We start from the raw sequence: 20,862 nt of genomic DNA on the forward strand, positions 1-20,862 counted from the left end.
ATGTCACATCACATCTCTTTACATCACATCACATTCTTTCACATACACATCCATATCCATTCTTTCACATACACATCCACATCCATTCTTTCATATACATCCACATCCATTCTTTCACATATATATCCACATCCATTCTTTCACATACACATCCACATCCATTCTTTCACATACATCCACATCCATTCTTTCACATACATCCACATCCATTCTTTCACATACATATCCACATCCATTCTTTCACATACATATTCACACCCATTCTTTCACATACATCCACATCCATTCTTTCACATACACATCCACATCCAGTCTTTCACATACATCCACATCCAGTCTTTCACATACACATCCACATCCATTCTTTCACATACATATCCACATCCATTCTTCCACATACATCCACATTCATTCTTTCACATCCACATCCATTCTTTCACATACATATCCACATCCATTCTTTACATACACATCCACATCCATTCTTCACATCCACATCCATTCTTCACATACACATCCATTCTTCACATACACATCCACATCCATTCTTTCACATACATCCACATCCAGTCTTTCACATACACATCCACATCCATTCTTTCACATACATCCACATCCATTCTTCACATACACATTCACATCCATTTTCATCACATATCATCCATTCACATCCCATATTATTCATTTACATCCTGATTCACATGACATCCATTCATTCACATCTATCTGATTCACATGTCATCACATCTATTCACTCAGGGACCGCTTTGTCGGCCCTCGCCCATCGTACCGCGGAAGCACACCAATTTTTCAACCATACCGAGGTTGGTCAAGACCTGGTGGGCAGGCTTTGCCACGTGAGCCGTCCTTTGAACACTCCCCGACCGCCAGCTGATTGTAACCCAACTTCCCTTAGAAAAACATATACCAAATTCTCCCTCCATCATTCTAGCGCGTAAGACAGTCCTTTAGGAAAATAGGGTTTCTATACAAGTTTTCAATTTGATTTTCTTTTGAATACAAGGAGTATTTCTTGAATCAGTATCCCAAAACTTCTTGATCGAAATTCTGAATTTCATACCAGAATTCCTCGAATTCTATAACCTTGATCCACAGATCAATTTGAAGGGTCTCAAACTTAGTTTTAGATTTGGTTGAGTTTTGAGTGTATTTTTCTAAACTGGTCACACGTTCTTCCTCGAAACTGACGAAAGAGTTTGGTCTTGGTCATAGTATGATTCAAGGTTCGAGTCGGATAAGATTTTTCCTAAACTATCTTTCTCGAAAAGGTTTGATAATTTAGTTACTATTTTACTGAATTTCTTTCTTTGAATATTCACTAAACTGATTTCTAAATTAGTTATACGAATTCCAATGAGGAATAAATTAATCATTTATCTAAATATTTCGATCTCGATAGATTTTTTGATTTTTTTAACAATCCGTGTGAATATAAAACGATAGAAATTTCTCTCTTAGAGTATTTAATTATTCATTTATCAAATACTCATCGAATTTAAACATAGAATTCAAGAGAATTCTAACTTTGACATAAAAATTCTTTATGCATCTATTTATGCATTAAAATCAACTTCAATGGGAATAACACTTTATAAAAAAAATCCTTTTATGCATCTATTTATGCATAAAATCAAATTTAATAGGAATAACACTTTTAAAATAAGAAGAATTTATTTATGCATAAAAATTAATTTTTATAAGAATAACGCTTTTATAATAAAAAAATTCCTTTATGCATCTTTCTATGCATAAAAATCAAATTTAATAAGAATAACACTTTTGTAATAAAACAAATTCCTTTATGCATCTTTCTATGCATAGAAATCAAATTTAATAAGAATAACACTTTTGTAATAAAACAAATTCCTTTATGCATCTTTCTATGCATAAAAATCAAATTTAATAAGAATAACACTTTTGTAATAAAAAATTTTCCTTTATGCATATTTCTATGCATAGAAATCAAATTTAATAAGAATAACACTTTTGTCATAAAAAAATTCCTTTATGCATCTTTCTATGCATAAAAGTCAAATTTAATAAGAATAACACTTTTGTAATAAAAAAATTCCTTTATGCACCTTTCTATTTATAAAAATCAAATTTAATAAGAATAACACTTTTGTAAATAAAAAAATTTCCTTTATGCATCTTTCTATGCATAAAAGTCAAATTTAATAAGAATAACACTTTTGTAATAAAAAAATTCCTTTATGCACCTTTCTATGCATAAAAATCAAATTTAATAAGAATAACACTTTTGTAAATAAAAAAATTTCTTTTATGCATCTTTCTATATGCATAAAAATCAAATTTAATAAGAATAATATTTTTGTATAAAAAAAATTCATTTATGCATCTTTCTATGCATAGAAATCAAATTTAATAAGAATAACACTTTTATAATTAAAAAAATCCATTATGCATCTTTCTATGCATAGAAATCAAATTTAATAATTATTATCAGTGATATCCATGCATATTCATAGGTGAATATATACATGGAGTAATTAGAATATTTCTTTAAGATGCAAAAATGGTGGGAATTACTCTTTTAGAATAACATAAAAATAAACTTTTTTTTTCTCAAATTTTTGAAAAATTTTACCATAATCTCCTTTGTATGGCTGACCATTTCTCATTTTTATCTTTCTTCTCTTAACTTAATTAACCCAATTTGGAATTAAAGAACTCTTATCTACACAATTTTCTAAATTCAAGAGAGTAAACAATAAGAAGAGTTTAATTAATCACTAGTTAATCTTTCTAGAATTAAGAAAGGTTGGAATGTAAAGAAGAGAAGGGGGTGGCCTCTTCATCAAAGGCATAGCATTTGAATTTAATTCAGTCATCTGCAAAACATAAAAATCAAGAAAACCATAGATTTTTCATTAAAATTTGTAAACAAAGTAAGAAAATTAGCTTACATGGAGCTTGTAAGCTCTCCTTTGGCTTGAGGGATTGAGATTTCTACTCTTGTTTGAAGCAATAGTGGCCACCAAAATTCACTTTGGAGAGGATTAGGCCAAAAATAATTGAATTATTAAAAAATAGATGGCTCAAGACGACAGGAGTAGAGTAACAGTGCATAAACACCATTAAGCTTTTGCAAAAGGGGAGGCTTCTATTTATAGGAAAAAGGGAGCCTCTAACCAAGCAAACTGATTCTAGAATTTTCCAGATCAGTTTGGTCAATTTTGACCATTTTTGGGTCAATTTAGCTTACTTTTTGGATCTAGTTTTGAAACAGGAGAGAGGAAATATGAAAATATCTCATTTTATTGATTAAAAATTGGGGGTAATGATGAGAAAAAGGTGCCTACTTCATGAGGGGAGATCCCCACATTGAGGTGTCAAAATTCAGTTTTTTAATTCTTTTCTTTGGTCCTTAGTCCACTCTTCATCTTATGTGAGCATTTACTCATTTTTGGGGGGTTTTTCTTTTATTCTTCAATTTATCTCCTCCCTACACTTGGATTGATTCTATTGGCCTATAGGAACCTTAATTGGACCATAATCCAAATTTTTTTGAAAATCTAGACCTTTAGGCTAAGGTCCTTTATACCTATTTTCAAATAATTCCAATTGCACATTGGAAAGTTCTTTTTGAATTTTTGTTTCAGGGGAAACCATTTTAGACACTAGGAGGATTTTTATATCCAAAAATATCTCAATTTTGAATTACCTCCCTCTAGACATTTTCTCTCTCTAGGCCAAAATAGGGTAAAACAGGATCTTTCTTTTATTTCAGAGAGGGGAATAATTATAAGATCAGAAGGGAAGGTTCTTACACCTGTACACCTCAAAATTTGGAGGGAGTAATCTTACATTGGGGTCATGTAGGAATGGTCCTTACACCTATACTGTTGGTACATTAGGGTCATGTAGGAATGGTCCTTACACCTATTGGTACATGAAACGAATGAACCTAGGGCCATTCGTGGATGTACCATGGCCATCCCAAAAATGACCTTGAAGCCTTGGGGTCAACACGAACGGCCCCATGGGCATTCTTCCTCATATTGTGCATTAAAAAGAATGGCCCTAGGGCCATTCTTGGATTACCCCATGGCCAACCCTGACCTTGAGGCCTTGGGGACATGCAAGAATGGCCCTAGGGCAATTCTTCCACCTGTTGTGCATTAAAATAATGGCCATTTTGCCATTCGTGGATGTTCCCATGGCCACTATTTCATGCTCTTGGATGTATTTCAAAGGAAAATAGTGGATATTTTATGCCTTGGGGTCATGTAAGAATGGCCCTTACACCTGTTGTGCATGAAAAGAAAGGCCCTTGGCCATCCTTGTAGGACCTTGAGGCCTTGGGGTCATGTAAGAATTGCCCTAGGGCCATTCTTCCACCTGTTGTTGTGGATGAAAAGAATGGCCCTATGGCAATTCTTGGATGCCCCCATCCCAAAATGACTTTGAGGCCTCGGGGTATTGTAAGAATGGCCCTAGGACCATTCTTCCACATGGTGTGTATGAAACGAATGGCCCTATGGCCATTCTTTGATGCCTCCATATCCGACCCAAAATGACCTTGAGGCATTGGGGTCATGCAAGCATGGCCCTAGGGCCATTATTCCACGTTGTGCATGAAAAGAGGCCATCCTTGGATGCTCCATGGCCATTCCAAAATGACCTTGAGGCCTTGGGGTCATGCAAGAATGGAGTTTGCGGTCATTCTTCCACCTATTATGCATGAAAAGAATGGCCCTAGGGCCATCCCAAAAATGACCTTGCAGCCTTGGGGTCATGCAAGAATGGCCCTAGGGCCATTCTTCCTCATGTTTTGCATGAAAAAGAATAGCCCTAGGACCATTTTTTGATACACCCATGGCCCCTTAGGGTCATGCAAAAATGGCCCTTGGGCCATGCATGGATTCCCCCATGGCCACTATTTCATGCATTGTGATGCATTTTAAAGTAAAACGGTCGATATATATGAGTCCTTGGGGTTATGTAGGAATAGTCCTTGCACCTGTTGTGCATGAAAAGAATGGCCCTAGGGCCATTCTTGAATGCCCCATGGACATCCCAAAATGACCTTGAGGCCTTGGGGTCATGCAAGAATGGCCCTTTGACCATTCTTCCACCTGTTGTGCATGAAAATAATGGCCCTAGGGCCATTCTTGGATGCACCATGGCCATTCCAAAATGACCTTGAGGGCTTTGGGTCATGGCATAATAGCCTTGCATGAAAAGAATGGTCCTAGGTCCATTCTTGGATGCCCCATGACCATTCCAAAATGACCTTGAGGCCTTTGGGTCATGGAATAATGGCCTTGCATGAAAAGAATGGCCCTATGGCCATTCTGGGATGCCCCCATATCCATCCCAAAATGACCTTGAGGCCTTGGAGTCTTGGAGTCATGCAAGAATGATCCTAGGGCCATTCTTCCACCTGTTGTGCAAGAAAAGAGGCCATCCTTGGATGCTCCATGGCCATTCCTAAATGACCTTGAGACCTAAGAATGGCATTTGGGGTCATTCTTCCACCTATTGTGCATGAAAATAATGGCCCTAGGATGCTCCATGGCCATCCCAAAAATGACCTTAAGGCCTTGGGGTCATGTAAGAATGGCCCTAGGGCCTGAAAAGATGCAGGGGGAAAGAGAGCTTGAGCTCTTGCAAGCACACACACACTCACAAAACCCTAATAGAGAACACACAAGGTGAGAGGCTGAAAATCTTCTTCTCTTCACTCAACACTCAACACACCATATACAAGATAAGAGTACTCATAATATGAAAGGTACTCAACCAATACATACACGGGTTCTCTATAGTGTGAACCCGACTAAATGAGCTGGTGCTATAACTATGCTAGTCTCTAGAATGGCTGTCACACAGCCTATCATCCCACTGGCCGCATATCACCCAAGATCTCACCAACCATGCCAGTGGTGTAAGTGTGTGGCCTATCCCCCAGGCGGGTCATCAGTGTCCACCGCCTCACTAGACGAGCTCGATATCTCAACACTCCCCCTCGAGCTCAACTCCATCTCATGTACACCAAGCGAAGCTCTGAATCTGCGGAGCTTCTTTGTACCCAATGCTTTAGTGAAGATATCAGCTACCTGATCCTCTGTGCTGACATAAACAAAGTCAAGGTCTCCTGCCAAGACCTTCTCTCTGACGAAGTGGTAGTGGACCTCTATATGCTTCGTGCGAGCATGAAAAACTGGGTTCCTGGCCAACTGTATACTGCTAATGTTGTCACAGAAAATGACAACTTGTCTATCCACTGATAGACCCAAATTTGCAAGTAGCTTTCTCAACCAAGCTACCTCACATGCTGCCATAGCAGCTTCTCTGTACTCGGCCTCTGTATACTCGATAGAGGAATCGTAGGCTGCTTCTTGCTGCTCCAAGTCGCAACAGCACTCCCCAAAGAAAACATGAATCCACTAGTAGATCTCCTATCTGAGATACTACCAGCTCAATCAGTATTTGTGTACCCATGTACACATATCTCTGTCCCAGTCTCATAGAATAGTCCACAATGCAAAGTAGACCTCACATACCTCAGTATGCATCTCAATGCATCCAAATGTAGTTTCCGTGGAACCTGCATAAACTGACTCACCAATCCAACAACATAGCTCAAATCTGGCCTAGTGATCGTCATGTGTATCAAGCTTCCTACTATGCACCTATACATAGTAGGATCCTCCAAGATCTCTCCTGAATCTGCACTCAACTTGCCATTCTGATCCAATGGCACAGAAATAGGCTTACAGCCTATCATACCATACTTGGACAACATGTCCAAGCCATACTGTCTCTGCAGTAATCCAATACCATGTGGTGACCTAATCACCTCAATGCCCAAGAAATATTTGAGCTCCCCCAGATCCTTCATCTCAAACTTCTGTCTAAGCAAGATCTTTACATCAAAGATCTCTGCATCATGGTGCCCCGTAATGATCAAGTCATCTACATAGATGACAACAAGCACAACCCCTCTATCACCATGTCTCACATACAGCGAGAAATCTGCATTGGCTACATGAAAGCCAATAGTGACAAGATATTCAGAAATCTTGTCAGACCATGCTCTTGGTGCTTGTTTTAAGCCATACAAGGCTTTCTTCAACCTGCAAACATGCTCGGGGTGACCCACATCCTCATAACCAGGTGGCTGCAACATATACACCTCTTCTTGCAAATCCCCATGCAAGAATGCATTCTTTACATCCATCTGATGTAAAGACCATTGCTTTGACGCAGCCACTGCTATCACAACTCTCACTGTTGCCATCTTGGCAACTGGGCTGAAAGTTTCCTCATAATCAATGCCATATGTCTGCGCATATCCTTTGGCTACCAATCTAGCCTTGTACCTGTTTATGCTTCCATCACTGTTATGTTTTACTTTGTACACCCACTTGCATCCAATGGCTTTCTTGCCTTCAGGCAATTGCACTAAGTCCCAAGTTTCATTTCCATATAGTGCATTCATCTCCTCATCCATAGCTTTCTCCCAACACACATTTCCAACAGCCTCATCAATGCATGTGGGCTCAACAACCTGCACAACCTTTGCTATATATGCATAGTGATGTGCCACATAACCATCATAGGTAAATCTCTGCACAGGATTTTTCACTCTCCCAGATCTTCGCAGCTTTTCATTCATGGCTTCCATAGCCTTCTTTACACCAGGTGTTCTCATAGCTGGGATCCCAAGCTCCTCATCAAGGCTCATATCTGAGCCACTAGACTCTCCATCAACATGAGAATGCCCTGCAGAAATGTTAGGCATACCAAGGGGCTCAACCACTTTCTCTTTTCCTTTACGTGATGTACTAATCATATTTGCAGGACTGGTATTATGACGCAGCCTGCCACTCCATGGTCTATCAACAGACCCACTAGATGAGGACTCTCCTGGTCCACTCAAAGACTGTGATTTGCTGACCTGCATTCTGTGCAACCACACTTCCACTCACATCAGCCCCAACAGCTTCTTTTCTAGCAGCATACCAGCTGCTCATCTCATCAAAGACAACATCCCTGCTTACCCTCAACTCACGTGTAGCAGGGTTATAACACCTGTATCCCTTTTGCTCAAGGGAATATCTAATAAACACACATTTTTCAGCTTTCGGATCCAGCTTAGTTCTTAGCTCATCTGGCACATGCACATATGCAATGCATCCAAAGACTTTCAGATGAGACAAATCTGGTTTTCTGCCAGTAAACCTCTCCTCTAGAGTTACATCATGTATGGCTGCAGCAGTTGGAGTCCTGTTCATGATGTATACTGCTGTAGAAACAGCCTCAGCCCAATAGCTATGTGGCATATTTTTCTCTTCCATCAATGCTCGCGCAATCTCAACAATGTGCCTGTTTTTTTGCTCAGCAACTCCATTTTGCTGCGGAGTGTATCTGCATGTAAACTGTCTCCAAATACCATTCTTCTTAAAAAATTCAGAGAACTCATTGGGGAGAAGTACTCTCCCCCTCCATCTGACCTTAGGCACTTTACATATTTCCCTGTTTGCTTTTCAACCAAAACTCTGAAATTCTGAAAGTGAGTGAACACCTCACTCTTCTCCTTCATGAAATATACCCACACTTTCCTTGTGTGGTCATCAATGAATGTCACATAATACCTACAGCCTCCCATAGACATGGTCTTCGTAGGACCCCATACATCTGAATGCACAACATCTAGTGCATTTCTGCTCACATATCTATTACGTGGAAATACATGCTTTGTTTGCTTTCCAAATTGGCATGCTTCACATATTCTCTGTATACCTTCCACTTTAAACTTTGGCAGCCCTGTCACAATTCCTTTAGTCTGCATAGACTTCATTCTCTGCACATTCACATGTCCAATTCTTTTATGCCAAATGTCTGTGTCTGCAACAATTCCTGAACCATTTGCAAACATCGCAGCACTCATTTCAGGCATGTCTACATCCAACATAAACATTCTGCCCACTCTGTTGCCTTTTGCAACAAACCTGCACTTGTCTTTAAAGTCTTCAACATAACAAACATCAGGGTTAAACCGAACCTGCAAACCCTGCTCAATCATCTGGCCAACTGAAACTAGATTTTTTGTTATGTTCGGAACATGAAGTACATCTGCAAGATACTTCACTTTGCCATCCTGCATAGACAATGGCACATCTCCAACATGGGCAATTGGATGAGCAGTGTCATCCCCTGTTTCCACAAAACCTGGTCTTTTCGGGTTTTTCATCTCCTTGAACCACTCCCCATGACTTGTCATGTGGTTCGAAGCACCTGAATCCACATACCATACATCATATTTTTGTGCTGCATCAACATTTTCAGACATGGCATTCATGACATGCTGCATAACAAATAACCTTTCATTATCCTCATTATTTCTGCTTGAGGATGCATAGTTGTTTTGCTGCACTTTCCCATTTTGCATGTCAACCTGCTTCTTATAACATTCTGCCTGCACATGTCCAGGCTTACCATAATAATAGCATTCACATGCATCATTATACTGCCTTTGCCAATTTCCACGGCCTCTTTGACTCCCCCTGCCTCTGAATTTGCCTCTTCCACCTGCGTGTTGTTGTTGTTGTTGTGAATTCTGGGACTGTTGTTGTTGCTGCTGCTGGCCATAATTCTGATTACCTGTTCGGCCACCTCCTTGACCGCGTCCATGGCCTCCTCTACCTCGTCCTCTTCTTGAACTTGTGTAGAAGGCCTGTTACTCCGAACTGTTTTTGCTTTGTGAAGACTGTTGGTCTTCACCCAAGCTCTTCTCTTCTATAATCAGCATAGACACCAAATCTATAAAGTTGGGAATGTTTTCCCAAGTCTGAATAGACGTCTTGAACGCCTTGTATTGTGGCCCGAGACCACGTTGTGTGGACAAAAAAAAAGTTGGTGATGTGTACATATGTGTACATGGCGTGAGTGAAGATTTTGCTTTTGAAAGCGTTGCCAGGTGTACAGAGTAGATGGTATTGATGTGAGCATGTACAGGCCTGTCTAGACGTGGTCTACTGGAGATTCGCTAGAATTGATTTCAGCTCCTCGTTTGGCTCTGAGTATGTGTACACACCCGAATGTATGGGCATTGAAGCTGTGTTTGAGAGTATATGGAGGTTTGAGCCATAAAATATTAAGGTGGCCAATGCAGCTTGAGTATTAGTGTGAAAAAAGAAAATGAGTGTGGCCATTTTGTAGGCCTTCCAAGAAGAAAAATAATTATAATATTGACGTGGCCATAAAATTGAAGGCCACATGGAGCTTTAGGTGGCCGCCAGCGCACCTTCTGGAGGGTTGGCGAATGATGTGGTGAAGTCGGCAGCTGAAAACAGAAAAAAGGAGGGCCGTCGCCGTGTTAAAACTAGAGGTCGCCTCGTAGAAAGACAAGCGGGCTGAGGTACTGCAGGGAGCCGCTCTGGGGTGTGCCGCCAGATGCTGATGGAGATGCCGACACAAGGAGCAGTGAAAGGATGGGCTGTGAGCGTGGAGACCAGAGGGAGCTGGTGATAGCAAAACAAGCGCAGTCTCTGTTGCAGAGACAGGCTGGAGAGAAGGAGACATAAGCGAAGGGTTGACAGTGCTGGTGACAGTGGGTAGCACAGTGTGGGGAGTCGCCGCCTAGGAGCTGCTGGCGTAAAGATACAAGGCAAGTGTGGGCTGCCTTGTGACGACTGAAGGTTAACCAGTGGAGCGCAGACAAGGGAGGCACAGAGAGGAGTGGGCAAAGCTGTGCCGAGTTGTTTGAGGAGGAGAGACCTTTCTGGTGCGTGGAGGCAAACTGCTGGGCAGAGGTGTGAAGACAGCCAGCGTTGGTGATCGGTTCTGGTGTGAAGAGAACATGCATAGGCTGGTGATATATGTTGGAATTAGGGTTGCAGGAATGCACACACAACTTCAAGAAGATGAGGAAGCTTGAGCACAACACAGTAGTGTATTATGAGTGCCAAAAATGAAAGATAACAAGCCCTAGAAGATAATGGGCGTATATACAATGCACGGGGGAAAAAACCTCCTAGTGAGGGAAAAAGTGCCCCGGCGGTCCTAAGTGTGTTCACACACATCACTACTATAATATGGTAACAAATCCCCCCTGGAGTGATGCGGTGAACAAGAGCTAGCACTCATGTATAGGGAAGTGTCTAGCTATGTGGACGAATCCACAAAAGGGAGTAAGCCCAAAGCTTTGCGAAAAGCTTCGAACTTCTCACGAGGCAGAGCCTTTGTGAAAAGGTCTGCAAGGTTATCCTGTGTTGGCACATAAGCCAAACTGATCTCTCCTGCAGAGAGTCTCTCCCTGACATAATGGTAGTGCACCTCAATGTGCTTCGTACGAGCATGGAACACTGGGTTCCGCGCAACTGCCAATGCGCTCTGACTGTCAGTGAAGATGGTGGTGGCAGATGGCTGCCCAACACCCAAATCAGCCATAAGGCGTCTGAGCCACACACACTCAACCGTAGCTGTGAAAGCTGCCCTGTACTCAGCTTCACAACTAGAAGTGGCCACAGTAGGCTGCTTCTTGCTCAACCATGATATGCATGAGCTTCCAAGCATGAAGCAAAAACCACTCGTGGACACGCGTGTGTCATAACAACCAGCCCAGTCAGAATCTGAAAAAGCATGTAAATCTGGCGGCAATGATCCCCCCTTGGGATAAAACAACCCAAGATGCCGAGTACCACTCAAATAGCGAAAGATACGCTTCACTGCCTGCCAATGCTTAATGCCTGGGCTATGCATAAATCTGCTCACCTGTGAGACTGCAAACTGAATGTCTGGCCTCGTAATGCATACATAAATGAGGCAACCAACAGCTGTCTGATAGAGTGTGACATCAAAGTGATCTCCAGCATCATGAAGACTCAACTTCAAACCTGTCTCCATTGGAGTAGCAATAGGCTTGCAGTCTTCAAGGCCAAATCTCCGCAACAATGTTTCAATATACTTTGTCTGACACAAAGCAATACCTCCATCACACTGCTTAAATTGTATCCCCAAATAATGATGCAAATGCCCCAAATCTGACATCTCAAAAGAGGCATTCAAATCAGCCTTAAAATCAGCAATATGACTCTCATTTGGTCCTGTGAGCAGCATGTCATCGACATAGAGAGCAATGATTAGATGTACACCATCCACACGTTTAGCATACAAAGTGCTTTCTGTTGGACTATTCTGAAACCCATGTGCAGTCAAATATGCATGTATTTTTTCATACCAAGCTCGTGGAGCTTGCTTTAAACCATATAAAGCCTTTTTTAACCTGCACACTTTGTTTTCCTGCCCTCTTTGAACAAAACCACGAGGCTGCGATACATACACCTCCTCATGCAAATCTCCATTTAAGAACGCAGTCTTTATGTCCAGCTGATGTACATTCCAACCATTATGAGCTGCTAATGCACAGATGCTACGAACAGTGGTCATACGACATGTGGGAGCAAAAGTCTCATCAAAATCAATGCCCTTCTCTTGAGCATAACCTTTTGCAACAAGCCTAGCCTTATGGCGATCCACTGTGCCATCAGGCTTACGCTTCAATTTGTATACCCACTTAGTGCCAATGGCCTTCTTGCCAGGAGGCAAGTCACATAAAGACCATGTACCATTCTTCATAATAGCATCGTATTCTGCTTGCATAGCAGCCATCCAATTTTCTGAACTTTGTGCCTCATCAAATGAAACAGGCTCACTTTCATCGCACATACTAGAAACAGCCAATGCATAACAATTTGACGCATAAGAGGCACCATGAGAGCCAGAACGAGTGCGACTAGACAAAGGGGCATCCAACTTGCTGTCACGCAAAGTCTGCACCAGCCATCTAGGCATGTTTCTAGAGCCCTCAATCTCTTGTCTCTCATCCTCAAGTGCATCATGCACATCTGCATCAGATATAGGCTGATCTGTGCCATCATTTAAAACCTGCATAGGCTGAAAAACTGCCTCATGAGGTATTGCACTTGACTGTGCACCACTGAAAAGAGGCAACAATGTATCATAGACATCACGTGAGCTGATATCTGTCTCCTTAGTACATGAAACCAAGGGCTGAACTGCATCTTCCACAAATACAACATCACGGCTAACCAAAATGCGCTTTGTCTGTGGATGATACAAACGATAGCCTTTGCTCTCAGCACTATATCCAACAAAAATACATTTGACAGCTTTGTCATCCAATTTTCTGCGATGTTGCACAGGCACTAATGCATATGCCAGGCAACCAAAAACACGTAAATGGCCAACAGATGGCTTGCGGCTATGCCAAGCCTCATATGGAGTGACAACCTGTAATGCTTTGGTGGGACACCTGTTTAGTACATAAGTGGCACACATGACAGCCTCAAGCCAAAAACCATGTGGTAGACTTTGACTCTTAACCATACATCTTGCCATTTCCATGAGAGACCTGTTTTTTCTCTCAGCCACACCATTTTGCTGTGGTGTATACGGCACTGTACATTGGTGTTTTATCCCACGCTCAGCCAGAAATGCATTAAATTCTGAAGACATATACTCCCCCCCTCGATCTGAACGGAGGGTGCCCATCTTACTTTCTGACACATTTTCAGCCATAACCAAAAACTGTTTGAAGCACAAAAACACTTCGGACTTTGCCTTCAAAGGATATACCCATGCATGCCTGGTAAGATCATCAATGAAAGTCACGAAGTAAAGGTAGTTTCCAAATGATGGAGTTTGCATGGGACCACAAACATCACTGTGAACAAGCTGCAATCTGCGTTCAGCTCTCACTGATCCATCTTTGGGAAAGGAAGCACGCTGCATTTTACCTAGTATGCAGCCCTCACAAACATGCTTGACAGGTGCCTCAAGCTTAGGCAAAGAAGACACCATTTCAGATTTCTGCAGGCGCAGCAAACTTGCAAAATTCAGATGACCAAAACGTGCATGCCACAGTTTTGCATCTGAAATAGCCTGCGTATCCATAATAGCACATGCTGAATCCTCTACACATTTGCCATCCATATTGAGCTTATACAGCCCTCGACATAGTGAACCAGATGCTACAATGATGTCACCACAAGAGAGATCATGAACAGTACATCTGTCATCCACAAATTTTACAACCAAACCTGTTTTGGCAAATGCGGAGACTGACAGCAGATTCTTTTTGATCCCTGGCACATACAATGCATCAAAAAGTGTAAAGGTGTTGCCATTTGCAACATTCAGCACAATCTTTCCAACTCCTTTAACGGGATAAGAGGAGTTATTGGCACAAGTGACAGTATTCCCTGTGGGAGCAGACTCAAGGAAAGTGAATAAACTGCGCTGCGAGGTGATATGCTTAGTGGCACCACTGTCAAAGTACCATACATCTGAATCTACTGCAGACATACATGTGTCATGCAAAGATGGGTCATAACTGCACTGCGCATTGAATGCCCATTCTGTATCTAGCACAACATTAGCAGATTCATTGTTAGAAGGAGAGGCATCTGCAACAGCCATACCAGCCTCTTTCTTCTTAGCCTCTTTCGCAGCCAGCTTAGGACACGCTTTGATGACATGATCATTTCCCTTACAGTACTTGCAAAATGTCTTCTGTTTGTCACCCTTCTTCTCATCTTTGTCTTCCTTCTTTGGTTGCGCAGCATTTGCAGATTTCTGCTTACTAGAAGAAAAGCCAGCTTTACCTTTCCCGCTTCTCTGACTAGCAACGAAAGCTTGATCTGCGACACGCATAATATTCCTGTTTTGCCTTGACTGGTCTTCTTGCAGCAAAACAGAAACTAACTCCTCAAATGATAAGGCATTGGGATTGCCTTTCATCATCAAGCGAAGAGTGGAAGCAAAACCCTGATAAGAATCTGGTAGACCATTCAAAACAGTCTGCACAAGTGAACTGTCTGACAGGATTTCATCTGCAGAAATGAGCTGCTCTTTGAAATCCTTGATCTTTGTCAAAAAGCTATCCATAGAATCACCTTCGTTCATATGCTCACTCTCCAACTGTTTTCGGAGGTAAGCAACACGAGCCTCATTTCTTGCCTGATACAATGTGGCAAGTACATCCCAAGCATCCTTAGAAGTCCTGCAGGAGCGAATATGTGGGATAATGGTACGTTTGACAGACAGCGCAATCAAGGCATGAGCCTGCGCATCTCTACCATCCCAACGAATCTGCTCTGCTGAAAGTGGTGGTTCTCGAACAGCTGCTACAGCACTTGTGCCTGCACCATCATCAACAGTACCTGTTTCTGATGTGTTTGCAGCATTCCCAGCCACAATAGGACGTGCATCAATACCCTGCACAATGTTCCATAACCCCTTTGCTACCAATACATGTCGCATCATATATGCCCACAATGGATAGTTGGTGCCATCCAACTTATCCTCAGCAGCCAACATGCGGAATACATCATTGTTGTCAGCCATGGCCAATGACTGTACTACTAGACGTAAATGCTGTCTGTAAGAGGAAAACCTGTATAAAATCGACCTGTGCTATGTAGCACAGCCCAAAACAGACAAATGGGCACCTGTCCTGCAGATTTTAATCCTGACAGAAAATCTGCACAGTAGGACGATTTTGCCTGCGCAGTACTTGGAATGCAAAAACGGAGGGCGAAATGACCTCAGATCAAAATTCTGAAACGACCAAGCCCTACGGGCTTTCCCACGGCATATACTAACCTGCAGACGCTCGTGAAATCTCGTCGCAATCGGAGGAGATGAAGCGGCAGGTGCCGGTGATGCTGCCCGGGAGGAGGAAGCCTGCTCTGATACCAATTGTTGGAATTAGGGTTGCAGGAATGCACACACAACTTCAAGAAGATGAGGAAGCTTGAGCACAACACAGTAGTGTATTATGAGTGCCAAAAATGAAAGATAACAAGCCCTAGAAGATAATGGGCGTATATACAATGCACGGGGGAAAAAACCTCCTAGTGAGGGAAAAAGTGCCCCGGCGGTCCTAAGTGTGTTCACACACATCACTACTATAATATGGTAACAATATATAGTGTGGTTGCTTGGTGGTAGGCTAGTAGCATTTTGGAGCTTGGGTTTGAAGTGCGGCTGATAGAGGATCAGCACAGAGAGCCAGAGAGAGAGTGCGTGCGTATGGTATTTTGTGCATTTCTACCTCTTCTGGGGACTCTAGCCAGAGTTGTAAATTCTTTTGATTAGCTGTGGCTGGTGTTTGGTGATGCCAGAGAGTTCATTTGTTTCTTTGTTCGTTTGGGTACGAGTTGTGATAGCCAGATCTGAAATATAAGTCTTGTTCATGCTTTTTGGTCTGGTGTTCTGGTGTGTTTATATGCGTGTGTGGAAGTGTGGCACCCTATAAGAGCGTAAACAGCTTTACCGCTTTCGTGCCATCACTTTTTGGTGCCTCCATAGAGGAGCAGATTTCCTCTGGATTGTGAAAGAAGATAGGGGCTGTGAGAAGCAAGATTTGGAAAGATGGCTCAAGATTTTCCAGAGTATTGGGGATTGCCACAGGAAAGTGCAGTCAGGTTTCTGGAGAAGATGGAATTTACAGCCTTGATGAAAGACAGGGCAACCCCGGAGATCCTTTCTCAGATTTTGGCTTATTGCTTGTAGGGTGATGCAAAAGCCTGGTTACAGATGTTTGTGACTACACACAGGAACATTCATCAACAGGATCCTGAGTACCGTGTAGTCAGAGCTGCATTCTTGGCACAGTTTGCCCGAGTGAGGAGTCCAAATGAGGTGTGGAAGGAGTTGTGTAACATTCAGCAGAAGGATGGTCAGGATGTGGATCATTACCTGATAGAGTTTGGTAGACTGTGGAGTCTATGGTGTGAGGCTTTGATTCCTGAAGTACCCCCGCAGATGATAAAGAGAGACCGGTTTGTGGTTGGTCTGGAGCCAACCCTCCGTCTAAAGGTGGAGCTGAAGAACCTGGATAGCTTTGAGGAGGCTGTCAGAGTAGCTCGTGAGAAGGAGTGGAAGGTGAAGCGTCTGAGGCAGATGGGAATACAGGAAGAGCCGAAGAAGTTTGTGAAGATGCCAGAGATTGAGAGTATACATCCTGAAAGGGAAGCTGCTGTTGTTCCAGAACAGGAAGACACTTTGAAGAGGGACATACATGATGCAGTGGAGCTCATGAAGTCTCTAAGTTTGAATTGGATGGAAGCAGGTGGAAAGGGAAGAAGCCGAGGTGCACCAAATAATAGAAGGGACAATATCTCAATAGGTGAAGGGAACATAGGAGGAACAGGGAGAGGACGGGGCTACTATTTGAGTAATGTCCAATGCTGGAACTGTGGGGAGCGGGGACATATCAGCCCTCAATGTGACAAACCGCCCAGAGCAGGTGGTGGAATATATCCTGTGATGTAGAGGACTAATGATAGATCGGGGGATCATAGTGTTGAAGTAAAAGATCCAAATCAACCCTCTACCAGTGGAGTCAAATGGGAGGATAAAGGAAAAGGACCGGCTCTCAGCTTGATAGGAGTGGAGACCATTCCGGAGATTATGCCTGTGGGGCAAAGAGGACGAGGAGTAGAATGGCAGAACCTGAACCATCTTCTAAGAAAGGTAAGCATGTCCAATTTGATATAAGCCCTCAACCAGAGAAGAAGAAGAGGAAGCCAAGAAGACATTATAAAACTTCAGATTTGCATATTGGTCAAGGTCAGGAGGAGTATACATTAATGGGAGACTTAAAGGGAAGGGTAGCCAATATAACATTTGCCCAATTACTTGGATTGTGTCCGAAGCTTAAGAGAGACTGGAAGAAGTTGGCAAATCCGAGGAAAGTAAATGAGGAGGAGCCCACACAAGGCGAAATGGAGCTGATGTCTGTGGAAGACCTTCCTGAAATTTGTGCATCAGTTGATGCCTGGTGTGGAAGTGTGAGTGTTGGAGAGGCATATGTTGATGGCGGTGCACAAATCAGTGTGATGACTCAGTCCTGTATGGAGAGATTGGGGTTGAAGCTGAATGCTAGTTCAGACTTTAGACTCCATCTGGCAAATCATGCAAAAGTAAAGTGTCTGGGTATATGCACAGAAGTGCCAGTGACTGCTTTTGGTGTGGTTTGCAATATAAATTGCCATATTATGCCGGCTGGTTTGGGAGCTTATCCGCTGATTTTGGGCAGACCTTGGCTCAGACAGGTGGGTGCCATCCAAAACTGGAAAAGGGGAACTATAACAGTACATAATAGGAGAGGGAGGGCCAGGAAGTTCAATATGAGTAGTAAGCGGGAAATGAGGAGTGAGCCTGAAGAAACAAGTGCTGATGAGTATACAGATAGTGAAACTGAAGAAGAGAGTTCTACTTCTGATGATGAGAGCCAGGTATCATTTATAATGAAGGAAGAAAACAAGCATGTGATGCAAGCTGAAGAGGAGTTAAAGAAGGAAGAAGAGAGCAGACTTGAAGATATGGACAGTCTGATGCAGCCTCCATCACCCAGTGCAGAGAAAGAGAAGCTGTTAGGGCATGCTGAATCCTAAATTACAGCCACTGGAGAAAGAAGAGTATATGAAGGTAATACATAAATTCCCTCATTTGTTTATTACTTCATATGAAGAGATTCGAGGATTCAAATGTGAACCAATGCCCATAGTATTGAGAGAGGGTGTGAGGCCAGTGTTTCAAAAACTGAGGAGGATAAATAGAGAGCTATTGCCTGTATTAAGAGAGGAGCTGAGTAAGTTGTTAAAAGAAGGGTTAATTTATCTAGTAGATCACTCAGATTGGGCAAATCCAGTGGTCTTCACTCCAAAGCATACAGGTGGTTGGAGAGTCTGTATTGATTACAAACCTCTGAATGCTGCAACAAAAAGCAATCACTATCCTCTGCCGTTCATTGATGATATTTGCAGGCTGCTTTAAAGCAGAAAATTCAAAAGCTAATCATAAAGGGAGATTCTCTATTAGTAGTAAAGCAGGTCTTGGGTAGCTGGCGAGCAAAGAATCCGAGATTAAAAGAATGTCTGGCTGATGTTAGAAGACTGCTACATCAATTTACAGCATGGAGTATTCAACATGTGCGGCGGGAGGAAAATCATATGGCACATGAGTTGGCTCAGGAGGCAATTAATCAGGATCCAGTAATTGCAAAAATCGAAGAGCCATTATACAGAGGGAGGGAATACCTGTCGAGAGTGGTGGATTACTTACTCTCAGGTCGCTTGCCTGAGGAGCTCAAAAAAGGCCAAAAGTATCATTTTATCAGGAAAAGTAAGCATTATGTCATGATTGGGGATGAATTATACATGCAGGGAGCTGATCAGGTATTGAGGAGAATTCCCTGGAGAGAAGAGATTTATTATATTCTATCTTCAAATCATGAGGGAGCATGTGGGGGTCATTATGCATTTAAGATCACCTTGCAGAAGGTATTACTGGAGGGTTATGTATGGCCTTCCATCCAGAAGGATATTCAGCACTGGTGCAGGTCTTGCCATGTGAGTGCCAGAGAATGGGGAAGAGAATCTTGAAAATGGAGCCGAGAAATATCATGCTGGTATATGACATTTTTGAAAGATGGGGAGTGGATGCAGTTGGACCATTTCCCAGGATAGCTAGAGGAAAGTGTTATGTGCTTACTGCAGTGGATTACCTATCAAAATGGGCAGAAGTGAAGGCAGTGAAGAGAGTGGATAGTAAAGAGGTGGCTGATTTTGTGTATGAACATATATGTTGTAGACTTGGTATTCCTCTGGAGATACTATCAGATAATGGACCTGAATTTAGAGGAGAGGTAGTTGACCATTTATGTAGAAGATTGAATATCAACCACAAGTACTCCACTCCTTATCACCCTCAATGCAATGGCTTGAATGAAAGTGGTGAATTTAAGCTGATGATAACCAAAATGACAGAAGACCATATCAAGAATTGGGATATAGAGATGAATCATGTATTATGGGCATACAGGGTTGCAGTAAAATCTGGTACACAATTCTCACATTTTCATTTAGTTTATGGGAAAGAAGCACTCATGCCTATTGATGTGGAAATTCCAGCTTTGAAGTTTTTGATTGAAGAAGGGCATGAGCCTATTGATTGTTACAGAGAAAGATTACTGGCCTTGCAAATAGTCCAGTTGGACAGAGAGCTAGCATTTGATCACTATGCGGCTATGCAATTGAAAAGACAAGAGAGAGAGAATGAGAAGGTAGAGCAGAAAGAAATTGAAGAGGGTGATCTGGTTCTCAGGTATAATAGCAAACTGGATAGTACTTTTCATACTGTATTCCAGACAAAGTGGGAAGGTCCGTATAAAGTTGAGAGAAAATTTGATAATGGGAGTTATCAGCTTGCTGATTTGAATGGAAAGAAGCATAAAAGGAGAGTGAATGGTTTACGACTGAAGAAATATTTTTCTCGATTAATGTTAGCCGTGAAAGAAGAAGAGCAGGAAGCTTGTGATGCATGTCAGGAGGTTGTGGAGAGTACAGATGAAAATCTGGATATTTCATCCCTATTTATACAGCTGCTGGACATGAATGTCTCAGCAGAAGTGGGGGGTTGCTAAATATGTGTGGACAAAAAAAGAGTTGGTGATGTGTACATATGTGTACATGGCGTGAGTGAAGATTTTGCTTTTGAAAGCGTTGCCAGGTGTACAGAGTAGATGGTATTGATGTGAGCATGTACAGGCCTGTCTGGACGTGGTCTACTGGAGATTCGCTAGAATTGATTTCAGCTCCTCGTTTGGCTTTGAGTATGTGTACACACCCGAATGTATGGGCATTGAAGCTGTGTTTGAGAGTATATGGAGGTTTGAGCCATAAAATATTAAGGTGGCCAATGCAGCTTGAGTATTAGTGTGAAAAAAGAAAATGAGTGTGGCCATTTTGTAGGCCTTCCAAGAAGAAAAATAATTATAAT

This window comes from Cibotium barometz, chromosome 39, assembly GCF_041138505.1.
Source record: "Cibotium barometz isolate CiBa-2024 chromosome 39, ASM4113850v1, whole genome shotgun sequence".
Taxonomy (NCBI): domain Eukaryota; kingdom Viridiplantae; phylum Streptophyta; class Polypodiopsida; order Cyatheales; family Cibotiaceae; genus Cibotium; species Cibotium barometz.